At 39.6% G+C, this 20,109-nt stretch overlaps 1 protein-coding gene across 1 annotated transcript in view; it reads left to right on the top strand.

The window, feature by feature from the left end:
• The first annotated feature begins 16,914 nt into the window (after window positions 1–16,914).
• ADGRF5 (adhesion G protein-coupled receptor F5) overlaps window positions 16,915–20,109 on the top strand; it is a 136,987-nt gene continuing 133,792 nt past the window's right edge. Inside the window, exon 1 of the mRNA XM_044003872.1 lies at window positions 16,915–17,177. The gene's annotated coding sequence lies outside the window, so the exon portion shown is untranslated. The remainder of the gene's footprint in view (window positions 17,178–20,109) is intronic.

Here is a 20,109-nt window from a genome sequence, read left to right as displayed (position 1 = left end):
CAGAGTTGTGTTTTAGGAAAATCACTTTAGTTCCTGAGTAGAAAATGGATTGCAATGGTGAGAGACTTGATTGAGAGAGAAAGACCCACCATCAGGCTATTGCACTAGTCAAGTTCTAAAGTGATGAGGGTTTGCACAAAAGTGATGACAATATCAGAGGAGAGAAAGGGGGCCTATTGGAGAGTTGTTGCAAAGATGAAATCAGCAGGTCTAGGCAACAGCTTGGATATGAGGATTGGGGGGATGGGGAGTAAGAGATAGTAAAGAATCCAAGATGACTCCTGGGTTGTGAACCTGAGGGACTGGAAGGATGGTGTTGCCCCCTATAGTAATAGGAAAGGTAGGAGGGGTAGCAAGTTTAGTGGAGAGGATAATGAGTTCTGTGTTGGACATATTTAGTTTAAGAAGTCTACTAGAATCTAGTTCTAGGTGTCTGAAAGACAGTTGATGACGTGTGATTGGAGGCCAGCAGAGAGATGGGGGAAGAAAGGAAGATTTGAGAATCATCAGGGTAAAGATCAGAATGAAATCCATGGGAATGGATAAGATCACCAAATAAAGTAGTATAGAGGGAGAAGAGAAGAAGCCCTAAGATGGAACCCTGAGGAACACCTATGGTTAGAGGTAGTGATCTGGAGGAGAATCCCACAAGGGAGACAGAAGGAGTAAGGATAAAAGCATGGTCATAGGATCAAGATAAACTTAAGCCGTGATTACATGGATTGGTTTGAATACATTCTACTTCCTCTCCTTTGTTTTTTTATTGTTGTTGATTTTTATTTGTTTTTCTATCACCTACATTTCACAATTTTATCCTTTTTGCCTTCTCAGAGAGTTATCCTTTTTGTGTTGCTACTCTCTCAATTGATCCTTGAAGTCTTTGGAAATTACTTTCCAAATGCTGGATATAGACTTCAGAAGGACCTAGAAACAGAGAGAAAGTTACTGTAGGAAAGAAGGAACTCCGGGGAATATGACCTCAGGTAGAAGAAAGGAGAGAAATTTAGCTGTTCAGAGTTGGGTTGCAGAGAAGACTACAAGGAGAGAAAGAGAGAGAGAGAGAGAGAAAGAAAGAGAGAGAGAGAGAGAGAGAGAGAGAGAGAGAGAGAGAGAGAGAGAGAGAGAGAGAGAGAGAAACTTCCAGGCTTTGCAGTTTAAAGTTTAAAGAGTTTAAAGTTGCCTCCCTTCTACTGTATTTTGTATGTTTCTGCTTTTCCCACAAATTCTGGGTCCATTTTTTAGTGTGTTAAACTCAAGTTTTATAGCATTGGTGTGGGAATATTATGTTATAGTTATTATCATCTTGATCAATCCCTTTGCTAAGAGTTAACTATATCTTCTATCTGATTGTTAAGCAGGAGAACCTTAGTGGGGGTTTGTGAGCTATAATAATTAATAATAAATAATAACAACAACATTTATATAGCTACTACTATGTGCCAGGCACTGTGCTAAGCACTTTAAAATATTATGTCATTTGATCCTCACAATAACTCTGAGGTACGTGCTAATATTCAGTTAGTGGTATGCCACCACCTCCTCCATAATTCCATGCTAGCTACTCTCTCACTGTAGAGAAACCTTTATGCTAAGATCCATTCTCCTGATTTGTGGCTCCCTACTCCTGACCACCATTTTGTAAGGAACCCAAACATGCTTACTTCACTCCCAATAATTCACTCTCTGTACTCTTAGAACATGAGTTAGTGATTAATCAATCTCTTACTCTTGTATCCTGAGTTAGTAATCATTCTCTTGGGACTCAACCTTGAATAAGTTGTAGAAGTAGAACCAGAGGAGATACTACACATGCAAAGTGTTTCAAGGAGTGAGAGAACCCCAGTTGGGATGATTAAGGACTGATCTGGAAGGAGGCAGCAAAAATGCCCCAAATTCTGGAGGGTTTTATATGCCAGCTTGATGGTTTTGTATTTTATACATAAGGAGGCAGTGAAGATTTAGGAAAGGGGAATCACGTGATCAGACCCATACTTTGGGAATCACTTTGGTGGGTGTGTACAGAATAGAGGGGAGTGGAGAGAGACTAGAATCAGGGTAAAAAATTAGGGAGTTACTACAATATTCCAGGCAAGAGGGGATAAAATCCCAAATTATGTTAGTGGCTATGTTGAGGCGAGGGCTGCAAGAGATGTCATGAAGGTTGAATCAACAAGTCTGAGATTATTGGAATGGGTTTTGGCAGCCATATAATCCATCCCAATATGTGGAATGAGGGAGAGGGAAGTGTCAAGGATGACTGAGGTTAGATTCCATCTAATTTGGAAGGCCTGGGGACCAAAGGGAGTTGGCTAATGCTATGACTTCTGGGGGTTGGTTTGCTCAACCACAGGAAGCATTGTCCCTAAAGAGCTGAGGTATTCTGACTGTTACTGCCAGAATTTCTCTCTAAATAGCTGGAGAAGACAACAGAGATCCTGAGAGCTAAGGCTGCTTATGAACATATCATATTAGGAGGGGGAAAAGGTTACTTTTCAATTGTAAGTATAAGAATAAGAAAACTGCTGATTTTTTTCATGGAAAACAAACAGTTCTATGTGATTAGAGGAATTGACACTTACCTAAGATTTATAGCAGCTTCATTATTATAAGGAAAGAGACAGCAAAGGGATACTTTAGGGGCCCTGAGTTGTGGTTTATCTAGGATTTTAGGACAAATGTCAACACCTCAAACTAGAGGAAATTATTTCAGTTACAAACCACAAAGTCAATTCTACTGGGGACTAAGTAGAAACTGATTTTTCATCTATTTCCTAAGACTTATTTCTTAATACAATGAATTCTTCCTCCCTCCTCCCCCCCCATATTTATATTATATCATAATTGACTTCTTGCTGTTTAATATTTACTGGATATCTACAATACCCTAGACACCAGTAGTTCTAGGCCTGTACCATCAGTTCTACTACACTAGCTCAGTCCCTTCCCCTTGGAAAATGCCTAATAAATAAACACTGAATTGAAGGCTTTCAGAGGAGAAAGGCCTCTAACACATTGGATGGATCTTCTGTGGGGGAATATGGAAAAAACATAAACAAGAATTACACAGGCTCTGAAGGCATGGAGGAGTTAGCATTTGTGTCAATAGAGGGAGGATCAACTCTGATAAAATTAATTCAATTCAATTCAACAAACATCTAATTTTTTTTTTTTTTTGGTGAGGCAATTGGCGTTAAGTGACTTGCCCAGGGTCACACAGCTAGTTAAGTGTCAAGTGTCTGAGGCCGGATTTGAACTCAGGCCTTCCTGAATCCAGGGCCAGTGCTTTATCCACTGAGCCACCTAGCTGCCCCCAACAAACATCTATTAATCACTCACTATTAACCTGGCACTGGGCTATACACACAGGGATATAAAAACTAAGATGAAAATAATCTCTGCTCTCAAGAGAGCTTGCTTCAAACAGAACACATTCAATTGTCAAAATATCAATTATTCCTATGGTGTTTTAGAGGTTTGCAAAGTGCCTTACAAATATTATATCATTTTGATTTTCATAAGAATCCTGGGATTTTATTGTTCTCATTTTATAGATAAGGAAACTGAGGCAGAGGTTAAATGTCTTGCCCAGGGTCACATAGCTGGTGTCTGAGGCTGGATTTGAATTCTGACTACCTGACTCAGGTCCAATCCTCTATGTACTCACCTAGCTTCCTAGAAACCAAGAGACCCTTAAAATGAGAACCAAATTTCCTATATAAGTTTTTCTGCCTCATGAGGAAGCCACCTGACTTTGGGCAGAGCAGTTTCCTTTGCTCGCTCATGGACAAAACTACAAAACTGGAATGACTCTGACCAGGGTCAGAAGCAGAGTATAGAAGCTATTGAGTATACCATGGCCACAGGCCTATTTAGTGACTTGAAGAGTCCCCAAGGCTCACACCGAAAATTTAACTATTGCTTCTCACAAGTAGATTTGAGCTGCCTCCAGCACACTACTGGGCCAGAGAAGCCTTTAAGTATTTTGCCCAACCAAATTAAATAATTTATCATAATCAAAAGGAAGAACCAGAGTGAGGTTTTGCATTCTCTACATATTCCAGTAAATTACATGACGCTAGAGATTTCAAATGCCTGCCTGTTCCTTGTTCTCTTATTGAGAATGCCCTTGATGTATATGTAGACAATATTTTAAAAATTACGTATAAAGGGGAAAGAAGGCATAAAGGCTGGTACCTGTCAATGTTCTTTGTCACTTTTTTCTGTATTAATAGGCCTTCAGATTTTCTTCACACCTTTGGTATCTTCCCCTCCTTCAGATACCTCATGAATCAATGACATAATCCTTTTCGATTGAATTGCTTTCCAGCATGAATCTCTTCCATATATATTTGGTCCATTCTGGCTGTTTTTCCCATCATGGATGCTTTTAGGACCATTTCTCTTTCTTCTTTAACCATTTATAGGATTCTGATGTAAGAGTCCAAGTTGTGATGACTCTAGTATCCTTGATGGTAAAAATGGTTTGTTATATGTATATGCATGTACATATATACATGTATGCATATATACATGCATATACATACATACATACATACATTACATACATACATACACACACATGTATACGTTATTAGAGCTGAAATCTACACTAAGACTTTTGGAATGCTATACACACAATCATACATATTCTTCCCCTCCCATATTGACATCTTTGGGATGGTAAATTGATCCATCTTTTCTGTCTCAATTCTTACCTAGCCCTTAGTCATTGAATAGGTGTTGCCTCAGACAAACTGAGACCTGGGAAAGGCCTTAATTTAGAAAGGCCAAGGTCACTCACTGCATTCTGGGCCATAGCTAGTTGTCTTGATCTTTGTCTAGCCACCAGACTCTGATGACTCCAGGGGAGAAAACAAGACTGATGACTACACACCCCCTGCCTCACTTAAATTCAATTCACTTGCTAGTCAAGACATCACCTTCATGATGTCATTGGTCCTCTTTGAGAATGAAAGATGAATAACAACATATGTATGTATACATATACATATATACATACATATACACATATATACAGATATGCATATTTTTCTTTGTTAGCTTCCTTTTATTTGCTCTCAGGATAATTTTGCTTAAATGTGGTAACAAGCTTTTTTTAAACTGGTTTTCTTCTCCATTGATTCTGTCTGATTTATGATTTCCTGGGCCACCTAGCTAAGGATGGTAATACTGACTTTATCTTCATATTTTTCCATCATCACAGCAAAATACAATATATTGTCTCACTTGATGCTCAAAACAACCATGAGGATATGGGACATCACCTCTATTAAAAAAAAAAAATTTGGTACAGGACCGATTGGTAGAAGGGCGGACTGAAGTCAGGGATACAAGTTAGGATGCTATTGCAAAAAGTCAGATGGGTGGTAGTCAGTGGCAGAACTGGATTAGTGAATTAATAAGCAATAATTGACAGGATTAAGTGACTGTACATAGGAGAGGGCTGAGGAAAAATGACTCAGGTTGACTCTGAGTAATTAGAAGGATTAATATGTTAAATATTATAAATGCAAAATTAAGGAGATATTTTCTTAGAAAAGCATCTGATCAACTTATCCACATTAAGGCATAAATGATGGCGAAATCTCCCAGATATATTTGTTAAATATCAAAAGCTCCAAGCCAAAAACTTAATCTCCAATTATGAAATTTTAGGCATCAGCTTCAATCTATTTTTGGTAAAGTAGTTGGGAAGGAGAAGATGCCCCTGAAATTACACAGCATAGAATTGTCTTGGCAACTAGAATAAAAACAGAAATGGGTCCAGAGTTCCAGAGTTTGTAACTCGAACTTTTGGCTTGAGTATCACAGAATTCCCTTGTGTGGAATACCACAAAATGTGCACAGAGTGAACACTACAAAATCTTCCTTCAACTTTTTTTTTTTTTTTTAGAACAATTCAGTTGATGTGGGATAAAAGATCTTGGACCACTGCATCCTCTAGTCGGGAGAGGTTCTAGAGATACTACTCCATGAAGGGAGACAGAACAGGAGCCATATCTCCATGTGTGAAATCTGGATACCCTGGGGCACTGCAGGATGCTGCTAGGGAGGCTGCTGTTTAGGAAAAAGAGCAAGGTGGTATTGGGCTGAGTAGTTCACTTTTAGTACTACTGAAGTAATTCTTTCCTCTCTGCATCCCCATCCTAAACAAGTACATCATTTGGTTTTGTTCAGTTGTTTTTCAGTCATGTGCAACTATTTGTGACACCATTTGGGGTTTTCTTGGTCAAGATACTGGAGTGGTTTGTCATTTCCTTCTGCAGCTCATTTTACAGATGAGGAAACTGAGGTAAAAAGGGTTAAACGACTTATCCAGGACACTAGTAAGTGTCTGAAGCCAGATTTGAACTCAGAAATATTAATTTTTGTGACTCCAGGCTTGGTACTTTATCCACGGTACCATCTTGATGCCCCTTCCCCCCCCCCATCATTTGGTAGCTTCTTGATTTAATTAGTTATATTTACTGAGTAGGTTTCTTTTCACTACTTAAGGAGTAGTACTCGTAAAAATCTCCAAGTTTTGATGCTTTGGGATAAAGTAACAATTCCTCTACATGTAGCTCTAAATGGGATTACAGTTACCCCTAGCCAAAGTGGTTCCCTACCTCATTGGGAATTCATAAAGATACAGTCAGCATTACTATCCTTAACTAGGTGGCACAGTAGATTAGAGGACTAGGCTTGGAGGCAAAGAAAACCTGAGTTAAATCCCAGCTTCAGACACTTATTTAGCTGTATGACATTGGGCCAGTCACTTAACCTCTGCCTGCCTTAGTTTCTTCATCTGCAAAATGGCAATAATAACAGCACCTACCACTCAGGATTATTGTGAGGCTCAAATGAGGTATTATTTGCAAAGCACTTAGCATGGTGCCTGGCATAGAGTAGGCACTTAATAAGTGCTCTTTTCCTTCTCTTTTTACAGAAGACAAAACTGAGACTCAGAGATATAAGATCCTATAGTTACTAAGGTGATAAGCTGAAATTTGAACCCAGCCTTTTTTCTTTTCTTTCTTTCTTTTTTTCTTTTCTTTCTTTCTTTTTTTCTTTTCGGTGGGGCAATGGGGGTTAAGTGACTGGCCCAAGGTTACACAGCTAGTATGTGTCAAGTGTCTGAGGCAGGATTTGAACCCAGGTCCTCTTGAATCTATCGATTGTGCCACCTAGAGACCATTTAGCTGTCACCTACCTAATCCAGGCTTTCTTAAAGGAGTCTTCAGTAGCTCTACTTTATCACTCTGACTTTCACTGATTGGTACCAGCCCAAGCCTCACTTGGTCATTGTTTGGGATTTGATGGCTCAGAGCAGCGCAAATAGCCATTGTTTCTGTTTTGTCCAGAAACTCTGAGGGCTTTCCACTCCCAGCTTAATTAGGTAAAAAAGGCCATTTTTGACCTCATTTCTTACTTAGCATTAATCATTGAATGGGTGTTGCCTCAGAGAAAATGAGACCTGGGAAATACCTTAGCTTAAAAAGGCCAAGGTCTTTCACTACATCCAGGGCCATCTCTGGTAGTTCTATATTTTGCCACTGGACAGCCAATGACTCTGGAGGAGAGAATGAGGCTGGTGACTTTACACAGTCCTGACTCACTTAAATCCAATTCACTTGCAAGTCAAGACATCACCTTACTGATGTCATTGGTCCTCTTCAAAAACAAAGGACAAAAACAATAACAATTTGAATCTTGAATAAAATGCAAACACCTTTGCCTGGTGTTTAAAGTCTTCTAACTCTCTGTCTCCAATGTACAAGGCAGACATCATACAGATCACGTGATCTCATGCATACATTCCAGTGTGCATTTTCACACACTGGAAGATTAGCTGATCCCAGAAGTGGGAATTCCACCTTCAACATTTCTGAATTTGCAAAGACCATTCCCTGTGGAATGCTCTGTCTCCTTTTCTCCAGCTTGAATAATACCTTCTCCAGGGTTGAATGAATGAATAAAAAAGATTCAATTCAGTTGTCTCTGTCTCTATTGATCTTTACTTCATCCCTGGAGCTGATCACATACTCTCTGTCTTAAAATTACTTTGCATTGACCAATCAGTTTATATGTTGTTTCTCTCCTGCTTCAATGTAAATTCCTTGAGGGCAGGTACTGGTTCATTTTTGTCTTTGTATCTTCACTGCATATATGATAGCAGTTGCCAAAGAATTACAGTTAAGGATCACCCAGAGGAAAATGGCAGACATGAATAGCGAGCCACGAATTATAAACAAAGAGCTATGCAGGAAAAGCAATGTAAGAAGGATATCAAATAAGCATATGACCAAAAAAAGAAGAGGGATTGGTCATATGGTGAGAACAAAGCCTCTGTGCTACATGGCATCTTCAAAGTATCAAGAGAGCATGAGAAAGGCACCCAGCACAATGGGTGAAGGAATGAATTTATGAAAGGATGCGGACACAAACCACACAGGCTGATCAGGCATGGCTGAGTTGGGATCTACATCATTGGAAGGAATAGCCACATTCAGTGAGCTCACAGATCCCTCAGGAGAATTAGAGCATCCCAGGTACCTAGTATAATGTCATACACAGTCATCGGATTCAACAAACATTTATGAAATACATACTTTGTATAAAGTACTGTGTTGGGCTTGGCATAGACAAAACCCAAACAGTTTCTGCCTCCAAAGATCTTACTTTCTCCTGGAGAACTACAACATGTGCACACATACATAAGTACAAGGTGATTTCAAGAGGGAGAGAGTGCTAAGAGCTTGTAGTGATGTTTGAAGTCATCTAATCCAACCTCCTCATTTTACAGATGAAGAACTTTTGCATTTATTCAAACTCTCTATCCCCCCACCCTTAATTTACATGTAATATATTTGTGGATTCATCCAGCATAAAATGATTAGTCTGTTTATGGAATGGACAGATATTTGATCTATTACATCTCCCGGGGAGTCTATGTTTTCCATCTTTGTGGAAAGTAGGGGCAGGGGGGAGGGCAGATATGTTTGACACCACCAGTAACTGACCAGGAGAAAGGTAGACAGAATGCAGGGCCACCGAGTGATCAATTTCATCTTTGTATTTCTATCTCCAAGAGGAGAATCAAGCTAGAATTATATCCATCTACCAAACATCAAAGATTTGAAGTCTAGGAATATTCTTTTGCAGTTCAAAATATAAGCCAATTTCCCTTTGTCATTTTTCAGGAGAAGCTTACTCTCACTAGCTTGGGTCTCTCCCACTAAAAGCTGATCACACATGCAAAAAAAAAAATCTCAAATAGCTAGTAAATGTCTTTATTAAAATATACAGTAAACAAAAATTGGAGAAGTTATATAGATTAGAGTAGATCAAAGTAAATTAGAATCCACAAGAATAAATGAGCTCTTTGATAGAGGATACAGGCCAGAATTCAGTTCAACCTAAAAGAGAGGAATGATCTCACCATGAGAGTCTGCTGTTAGCAGTCTCTGGAGTTACAGAAAACATTAATCTGGTGATATCTTGGGAGATGGACACATGTCTGCTTTTCCAGGCTTAGCTCCCACTTGTTTGTCTCTTGCCTGTCTTTCTCGAACTCCTTTCTCCCAGGGGTCCCTCTGAATCTGAAGAAACCTTTTCTCCATTCATGCTGGTGTATAGCATCACAAGCTCAGAGCCCCCTCAGCCAATCAGGAGTCATATCTTCTGCCCGCCCCCCCCAATCTTTTTCCCCAAAGCTGCAATAGCATGGAGCTGTCATTAGAAAACCACCCCGGCTTTGGAGTCGGGGTTGGGTTACATATATTAATATTTAACATGAATATACCACATTTAATATTAATCCACATATAAACTTTTTGTTTGTTTGTTTGTTTGTTTTTGTGGGGCAATGGGGGTTAAGTGGCTTGCCCAGGGTCACACAGCTAGTAAGTGCCAAGTATCTGAGGCCAGATTTGAACTCAGGTACTACTGAATCCAGGGCTGGTGCTTTATCCACTGCGCCATCTAGCTGCTCCCTCCACATATAAACTTTAAACCAGTGTCCTTATGCTAGTTTAGAAAAGTTGCATACATAGGCCCAAGAAGTCCAGGCTGCATCTGGCACAGCCCATGGCACAAGATAAACTACTGATGGGCCCTTAAAAGGTTTCCTGCCTTCCTTCCGCCCCATGGCTTCCTGTCCTTGACCTGCTTGCTCCTCCCGGATTCTTTCTGCTGTTCCTCATCCCTTTCCTCTCCCATTTCCTCTTTTCTCCCCTCCTAATCTGTTAACTCATCTCATTTCTCTCTCTCTCTCTCTCTCTCTCTCTCTCTCTCTCTCTCTCTCTCTCTCTCTCTCTCTCTCTCTCTCACTTTCTTTATTTATTCTTACCTTATATTAATGTACCTGTAACCCCTGCCCACTATTTCCTATCTTCCTCCTTACCCATTATGCTTGAAGGCAGCAGTTTCAAGAGAGCCAATCCTGGGAATGAGGAGGTTCCAGTCCTCAAGGACATAATAATTCTGTGACCCTTCACAAGTTACTTATTCCTTCCACACCTTGCTTTCCTCCATATACAAAATGGGAATATTACCCTAACCTCATAGAGCTCTTGTGAGGTTCAAATGGGAGCATGTAGGTAAAAGGCTCTGCAAGCATTGAAACAGCCCATGAGAAGTTCCCCCTAAGTTTTTTTAGTCTCGGGATCCCTTTATACTCTTAAAAATTACCAAAGACCAGGGCAGCTAGGTGGCACAGTGGATAAAGCGCCGGCCCTGGATTCAGGAGGACCTGAGTTCAAATCCGACCTCAGACACTTGACACTTACTAGCTGTGTGACCATGGGCAAGTCACTTAACCCCAATCGCCTCACCAAAAAACAAATGCCAAAGATGCCAAATAGCTTTTGTTTAATGTGCCTTATATTTACTGATATTTACCATATTAAGAATTAATACAGATCATTTAAAAATGTGTATTCATTCATTTAAAATAATAATAAACCTATCATGTTTACATAAATAATGTATTTTTATGAAAAGTAATTATTTTCCAAAACAAAAAAAGTAGTGAGAAGATCAGCATTGTTTTATCTATTTTTGCAACATATCTCTTTAATGTCTGGCTTAATTGAAGACAGCTGTCTTCTCCTATCTGCTTCCTCAACCAACCTGTTGTGAAATGTTGTTTTGGTTGAAATATATGAAGAAAATCTGGCCTCACATTAAATATAGAGCTAGAAAAGACAGGAGTAGCTTAGCCATTTTAGCATAATTATGAAAATGGCTTTGACCCTGAGGGAATTCCCAGGAGGCTGCAGAGAACTGCTATATTATATACACATTAGTTTTTGTTATTAAATCCAACCCCAAATATAGTTAAATGCCTGCAAAACATTTTGCTTCCTGGCCCTTGAGGTTTTTTCTAAATCTAAGCTTTGTGAGACCAGAGAATGCATATTTCATGTTCACTGTAAACACCACCTTGCCAACTGCAGCTGTTTCAATCAATATTCTATAATAACAACAATATATTCAGCCTGGGAAACCAGTCTATTCTCTCAGTCGATAACTGACAAGTTCCTCATTTGCACTGTAAACACACAAAGGTCATATCATGTTCTTTAGATGTTTTCAGTTCTCAGCAAAAGGGATGCCTTTATCAGAATCATATAATCAGAGTCTAGAATGGTAGTTAGACATTGTCTAAACCTTAGAGCAATCACCTAGTTCTACTGTCTCGATTTAATGGGTTGGTCTTCATGCAGCTCCTCTAATTACCAAAATTGGGAGATTATACAATAGAACCAGGTCACTTCTAGACCTTGCCACCACTCTGGTGTGGGCCCTCATCACCTCATACCTACCCATTGGCCTCCAAGTCAACTCCCCAGTCCAGCTGTTTTTTTCATTCAGTTGTAAAATTAAGGTTCCAAAGGTTTGCCATGCTGGGGTGGGAGTGGGGATAAGCTCCCACTCTCTATAAAATGCTCCAATAGCGTGCATCTCAAATAGCCTCTGACAACCGAAGCCCAACTCCTGGCCTTCTCGTGGCAGAACTGTTTCCACTAACAGGAGAAGGGGAAAAGGCAAGTCACTGGCGCCTTAAACCAGTCGCTTCGGGAAGGTGGGGCTCGTTAGCCTTGGCAGGCAACCCACCTAGGGGAAGGAAACCCTGATTTTAAACCTCCACTGCCTTGCGGCTATACCCATATATGGGAAAGGCATCGGGAATTAACCCCAAGGGAAAATCAGGAGTCGGAGTCCCTTAGGCAGTTGGATGTTGGACATCACATCCTTCTGGCAACTCCTGTGTCGGCACTGGTACCAAACTGTATTGGCTCTGCCTCTCCTTTGGATCCACCAATGTCGTGGAGAGGGAAAACCTGCTGCATGGGCAACAGCTTGTTTTCCATATTGATCTGCCCAGGCCAGTGCCCTGGAGAGGACACTCCAGCTATTCCTCATGGGTTAGATACAACATGGGATGCGGTAGTTACCGGTTATAAGTCACTCAGGAGCTGTGGCTCCCATATTGGACTGCACAGCCACACTGTGGCCTGTGGCTCTTCAAGGTGCTGATCCATGGTCATCTGTGACTGGTGGAAGCCTACTACTACTACTGTAAAATGAATCTTCCTAAAACTCAGGTCTAACCCATAACCTAATGAACTCTTGTAGTTCCCTGTCACCTCCAAGGTCAAACACCAATTCTTCTGTTTGGCATGCAAATCTTTTGATAAGTTGGCCCCCTCTTTTCCAGTCATTTTGCACCACAATCCCCATCCACTGGGCATCTTCCTGAATTAAAATCCAGCCTTAGACATTTACTAGCAGTGTGACCCTGGACAAGTCACTTCACCCTGTTTGCCTCAGTTTCCTCATTGGTAAAATGAGCTGAAGAAGGAAATGGCAAGCCACTCCAGTATCTCTGTAGAGAAAACCCCAAATGGCATCACAAAGAGTCAGTTATAACTGAACAACAACAACCCCTCCACTAACTTCCTTTGCTGTTCCTGGAACAAGACATCCCATTTCCTGTCTCTGGGCATTTTCACTGGCCTGGAATTCTCTTCCTTTTCATCTCAGCCTCCTGGTTTTTCTGGCTTTCAGATCTCAACTAAAGCCCCATCTTCTGCAAGAAGCTTTTCCCAGTCCCTATCAACATTAGTACCTGCCTGGTGAGATCATCTCTGATTTCGCCTATGTGTAACTTGTTCATATGTGGTTGTTTGCATGTTGTCCCCCCCATTAGAATCTGAACTTTGAGAGCAGGGACTGCTTTAGGTGTGTGTTTTTGAAATTTCTTTCTATCTCTGGAGCATAGCACAGCACCTGAAACACAGTAGGCACTTAATGAATGCTTGTTGACTTGTTAATTTGCACCTTCTGTCTTTTGTCATTCTCTTAGAACTGGCATTGATTTTTAGGTCCATTTCATAGGACACAGGCCTTCATCTACTGAGTTCTCTATATTAAAAGATTTCTTTTCCTAAAAGTTGAGGAGGAAGCACAGGGTAAGGGAAAGCACCCTGGGCGTGACATTTTAATAGCAGTAACACTTTATTTAGGTAACCACAATAGATAGAGCACTGGACTTGGAGTCAGGAAGACCTTTGTTCAAATCCAGACTCAGATTCTACTTGTGTGACTTTAGACCAGTCATTTAACCTCAATTGGAAATCAAAGAGATGCCCTCAGTTGGGGAATGGTTAAACAAGCTATGCTATATGACTGTAGTGGACTATTATTGTGCTATAAGAAATGACAAGCAGGATGATTTCAGAAAGTCCTGAAAAGGCTTATATGAACTGATGTATAGTGAAGTGAGCAGAACAAGGAGAACGTTATGCACAGTGGCAGCAATATCGTCCAATGAAGAACAGTGAATGACTTAACTATTCTCAGCAATACAATGATCCAAGACAATCCCAAAGGACCAAATATGAAGCATATTATCCACCTCCAAAGAAAGAACTGATATTGATTGAACACAGACTGAAGCATGCTATTTTTCACTTTCATTTTTTCCCTTTCATTTGAGTCTTCTTATACAAAATACTAATATGGTAATGCTTTCCATAATTGCACATGTATAACCTATATCTGATTGCTTACTGTTTCAGGGAGGGGAGAAAGAAGGGAGGGATAAAATTTGGCGCTCAAAACTTTAAATAAAAATGTTTATTTTTTTAATGGGAATAACAACAATAACAGTAATAATAGTACCTACTTCCCAGCGTTGTTCTTGGGATCAAATGAGATAATATTTATAAGATTTTACAAACCTTAATCCATTATATAAATGCTATTATTATACATATATCTCACTTTTATGTTTGCATAGCACTTTACATATATTATCTCATCTGAGCCTGGTGATAGTATATAAATGATATAGGTTTTATTATCAATATTTTTAAAAATCTCTCCTGTGATCTCATTTTTATAAGGACTTCCTGGTGAGAAAACTTCTGGGGCTCTGAGAGATGAACTGACTCACCAGGTCCATAGAGCAGTGGGACATGAATCCCGATCTTCCTGAATCTGAGGCTAGCCTATCATCTACTATATCATGGGAACCTATCTCCCCATTCTGCAAATGAGGACACATACCCATGGGGTTGATTCTCTCATATACACACAGTTATTGAGCTATCAAAGTCAATACTGTGTAATGCAGAAAGTCCTGGACTTGGAGTCAGGGTGGTGAAATCATTACTTTGCTATTCACTGTGTGCCTTTGGGCAAGTCATTTCATCTATGAACATCAATTTTTTCAGCTATAAAATCTGGATATAGGGGTTAGATTAGATGACCATTGGGCTCCCTTCTAACTTTAAATCTATGATTCTATCTATGGTGATTCTTAGTATCTTAGCAAGGATTTAAAGTCACCTCTTCTTGGTAACAGGTCTAGCACTCTGTTGCCTCCCAATACAGTGCCACTCCTCTAGGTTTAAGTCTCTCTCTGAAAGTCCCAGTTTTGCCATGAAGTAATAGTAGTAGTAGTAGTAGTAGTAGTAGTAGTAGTAGTAGTAGTAGTAGTAGTAGTGGCAATGGCTGTGGTAGTAGTGGTGATAGTGGTGGTGGTGGTAGTAGTAGCCAGGTGGTGAAGTAGTTAGAGTGGTGGGCCTGGAGTCAGGAAGACTTACTGAGTTCAAAACTGGCCTCAGATACTTACTAGCTGTGTGACCCTGGGTTACTTAGCCCTCTTTGCCTCAGTTTCTGCATCTGTAAAATGAGCTAAAGAAGGAAATGGTGAACCAATCCAGTATATTTGCCAAGAAAGCCCCAAATGGGATGATGAAAATCCAGACACAACTGCACAACTGATATGACTGAACAGTAGTAGTAGTAGTAGTAGTAGTAGTAGTAGTAGTAATAGTAGCAGCAGCAGGGTTAATATATAAAGTATGTGTATGCATATATACATACATACATATAACTTTAAAAGCACTTCTACCTTACAGTTACAGATCATTTTACATATTTTTTCTCACCTAATCCCTAAAACAAACCTGTAAATTAGGTGATATAATTATCACCACATTCAGAGGAAGAAACTTGGGTTCAGAGTGACTTGACCACACGGCTAGCAAATATCTGGGGCAGGATTCAAACTTAGATCTTCCTGACTCTAAGGACTAGATTCTATCAACTCCACCACTTTGCAAATTACTTTCTCTTTCTAGACCTCTGTTTTCCCATTTGTAAAATGAAGGCATTGGTCTAGATCAGAGGAATCAAACACGTGTCACACAGGGGCCACATAGAGCCCACAACACTCTCAAATAAGGTCTGAATCAGATTAAAATATAATTGGGAAATGTTTAACAAAATAAATAAAAATGCAATAAAACATAGCTAATATTAATAATGTTTTCTGAGTCAATGTGTGGCTTATAGAGAGCCTTATGTATGATGTAGTAGCTCCCATTTCTATCTGAGTTTGATACCACTGTTTTAGATGACCTCAAGGCTTCTTTCTGGCTCTAATATTTTATATGGATATTCCTCTTCCAAAAACCTTATTATAATTCCAAGGGATATTATTATAAACCCTTTAAGGTTTACAAAGCAGTTTCCTTAAACAACTGGGAGGTAGGTGGTGCATGTCTTATGCTCATTTTACAGATGAGAAGCCGTGTGGCATAGTAGACAGACCTGACCTTAGAGCCAGAAAGATCTAGGTTCCAGTTCCACCTGGGACAGGTACTGTCTGTGTGACTCTGGGAAAAGTCATTCAAATTCTCAGTGTTCCAGGCAACCCTCTAGGTCTACACATTTCAGTGAAGCTGCCAACTTTCATTAGTAGAGGTACTTCCTCCTCATCTGTGAGTATCTTATACCAATGGAATCAAAGGTCAAGATCCTATTCCTATTTTGTAGATGGGGAAACTGGTATGGAAAGAGGAGATAAAGTGACTTTCTCTGTCATACAACTATGAATGTCTAGAGCCAGCATCATGTGTGAGTGGGACCTAGAGGGACTTTTCTCACATGAGCAAGCAGAAGGTCAGAATCCCTCTCCAAAGACAGGAATCCCAGGGGTGTGGAAAAGGCTTTCAATAGTCCTATTCTAACCTAGTCCTCTGAATTTTCAGTGCTGGGATTTGAGCCAGGATCCCCTTCAGTTTCAAGGAAGAAGTAGAGAACATTCTTGAGTCCAGGCTGGTCAAACATTTGAAGAACCTTCAGGAAGGATGGTACTTGATTATAAGTCCCCTATGCTGGGGACTGTCAGTCTCTTTGCTTACTGTAGCTATCATGGATATTTCCTGGTGTTTATTCTGTTCTTTCCAACAGCCAAAGGAAAAAACTTTAAATCTGCCTTTTCCCTTGGGAGCCCTGAGAGAGACTCCATACACCAAATACAGGAAATCATGTGGAGAGGATTTCGTATTTATTACAGTTCCCATATTACTTCCCCTCCCCCTGCTTCCACCCCCACCTCCCCTCTGGCCACACATGAGCCACACTGGTCTCTTCACTTTTCCCTCCAGCAGGGAACACAAAGAAGGTAGCTCACCTCTCACATCTCAGTGCTCTCAGCATTAAAAGATTCAAAGAGAATTCCCAGGAGACTCCACCTACCCATTCTGAACAACTGCCTGGGAAACTGTTAAGTCCTGCCCTGAGGTACAAGTTATACTTTGGAGGAGTAGCCCATAGAGAGTGGAATCGAGGGAACTTATCAACCACAGCTGTAAGAGGTGGGTGTTACTAAATTGGTTTTTGTACTCATTTGTTGGTGAGCTTAAGATAAAAGATTTATGTTCAGTGAGAAATATCTTTTGAGATGGATCTCTAGCGCTGTCTTTCTACATGTATGTGTGTGTATGTATGTATCTGTGTCTATCTGAGTGTCTATTTATCTATGTTTGTCTGTCTATATCTATCTATCTAATCTATCTACCTATCATCTATCTATCTACCAACCCATCTATTCATTCAGTTTTCTACCTGTCTTTTTTTCTGTTCATGTGTCTTGGGGATGTCACTGAATTCAAGGACTGCTTTGTAGAGAGGATATTGTTCATGGATGTCTGTTTGTCTTTAAAGAAAGGATGCCAATTATCTTGTCCAGAGGCAGTAAATCTGAGTCTTATTTTGCTAGAAATTAGATTTTTGGTAGGATTATTTGGATTTTTAGAAAGGGTTTGGTTTTTGTCTCTCCCTCTGGGGATTATCTGTCTCAGCTCTATATCATGAGCTCTTTTCCCCTTTTTTGTCTTTTTTAAGCTGATTCTTTAAAGTTGCTTTTAGCTGAGAAGGTGCTAGGGCCATTTTCATTCAGAAAGCACAGCCCAGGAAGTTTTTTGAACAAGGAATACTAACTTAGTGATCATTGAAGTTCGATAGCATGAAGGTGGAATCAGTCCTACAGTTAAGGATAACAGAGATTTCTAAAGTCTTTTCTACAATACAAAAGTTGTTTGAAAGAAACCTCAGCGTAGTTGAATGTCTAGTTTTCCAGATAGCCTCTTACTGGGGACCAGTGATCTTTTATGGCAGGTAAATTGCTAAGAATGCTGATTTGATTTGTACTGATTTGTCCTTTGTGCTAATCTGTAAATCTAGTCCATCCCTTTTTGCATGTGGGTCATCAGGGGCTCTATTCAGGTCAAGCCAGTCTGATATTGTGGAAAGGGCTTTGGCTTTGGTATCAGAGCATCTGGGTTTAAATCCTGCCTTTAGCGGTTACTATTTGTGAGACCTTGGGCTCCTCATTGAATCTCTCCAGCCAACGGTGTGCTGGAGCCAGCTCAATACTATTAGGAAATCCAAACTCTGTAAATCAGCCTTGATTTATTGTTGTTGACTTTAGAAAGTAATGGAGAAAATGTTAACATTGCAGATTAAACTTTAAAGCTTGTTCTGCATACATTTTGAGAGCCAGTTGTCAAGCATTTACCAGCATGCCCCTTTCCTTAGCTCTTTGTTTCTTTACTTATAAAATTATTTTCTAACCTTTTCTCTCATTTTAAATCATATGGTGCTTGATAACTTGAAAACATGAACTAAGAACAACAGAATTTGATTTTAAAAATAAAAACACATTAGATATGTATCTAAGTTGGGAGTCTTGACCTAGAACTTGGTTTTCAAAAATATTTTGATAGGGTCAGCTCAGTGGCGTAGTGGGTAAAGCACTGGCCCTGGATTCAGGAAGACCTGAGTTCAAATCCAGCCTCATACACTTGACACTAGCTATGTAACCCTGGGCAAGTCACTTAACCCTCATTGCCCCCCCCAAAAAATTGATAACTAATCAATTTAATTATTTTCCTTTGTAATCCTATTTTACTTTATGCATTTAAAAACATCATTCTGAGAAAGAGTCTGTAGGTTTTACCAGACTTCCAAAGGGGCCTATGAAGGAAAGAAACAAATATTTATTAAGCACCTACTATGTGCCAGGCACTTTACAAATATTATCTCATTTGACCCTCACAATATCCTTCTAAAATGTAATACCCAGAATGAAACATAAACCTCCAGATATGGCCTGACTATTCCAGGACAGAGTAAATGCAACTATCATTTCCTTATTCCTAGATATTATGCTTCTTAATGTAGCCCAATATTGAATTATCTTTTGTGGCTGCTGTATCACACCGTTGACCCAAACTGAGCTGGTAGTCCTCTAACTAGATATTTTTCAGATAAAAATTAGCTATGCCTCCCCTGATTTGTACTGATGAAATTTATTATTTTTAATCCAAGTATATGACTTTACATTCATTAAATTTCAATTTATTAGATTCAGATCTACATTCTGACTTTTGCAGACTGTTTTGCAGCATGGCCACCATGGTGTATATCAGTTATTCTACCTAAGGGCAATGAAAATTCAATAAGCTTTTTGTCTATGCCTTTATCTGAGTTAGTAATAAAAATAGTATGGAAAATTAGAACAAGAATAGTTGATTAATGACTTCTCTTTCTTGTCATTCAGCCTATTATGAATCCATTTATTGGCTAGTCTATATCTCTCCATCTGCTCCACCATAATGGTATGAGACTTTGTCAAATACTTTGCTAAAATCTAAGTAATCTGTTTACTCATAGATATAGCAAACACCTAAGAAGATCTGATAACCCTCTTAAAAAGATTGAAAGGAAAAAAAATGAAGTTTTTTTGTCTTGACTTGTTCTTGATGAATTAATTTTGGCACTTTGTGATAATTTCTTCCTTTTCTAGATGTTCACTAACCGCTTTTTTTTTAAGGCAATTGGGGTTAAGTGACTTGCCCAGGGTCACACATCTAGTAAGTGTTAAGTATCTGAGGCCAGATTTGACCTCAGGCCCTCCTGAATCCAGAGGGCCAGTGCTCTATCCACTGCACCACCTAGCTGCCCCCCAACCACCTTTTAATAATGCCTCCTAGAATTTTGGCAGAAAGTAAAGTAAGGCCCATTAGCTTAGCATTTATTATCTTTCCTTTTATGAAAATTGGACAACATTTACCATTTTCCACTTTTATGATACCTCTCAACTTTTTTGTGGTCTTTCACAAATCACTGACTGTGGCTCAGCAATAATGTTTGCCAGTCCTCTCAGTACCCTCTGATATAGTTCATCACTTGAACCTGGTGATATGAGTTCCTTATGAGCAGCTAGCCAAGTCAGTCAATAAGCAT

This window comes from Dromiciops gliroides, chromosome 4, assembly GCF_019393635.1.
Source record: "Dromiciops gliroides isolate mDroGli1 chromosome 4, mDroGli1.pri, whole genome shotgun sequence".
NCBI lineage: Eukaryota > Metazoa > Chordata > Mammalia > Microbiotheria > Microbiotheriidae > Dromiciops > Dromiciops gliroides.
The sequence above is the reverse complement of the archived record's forward strand: the minus strand, read 5'-3'. Positions and strand labels throughout refer to the sequence as shown.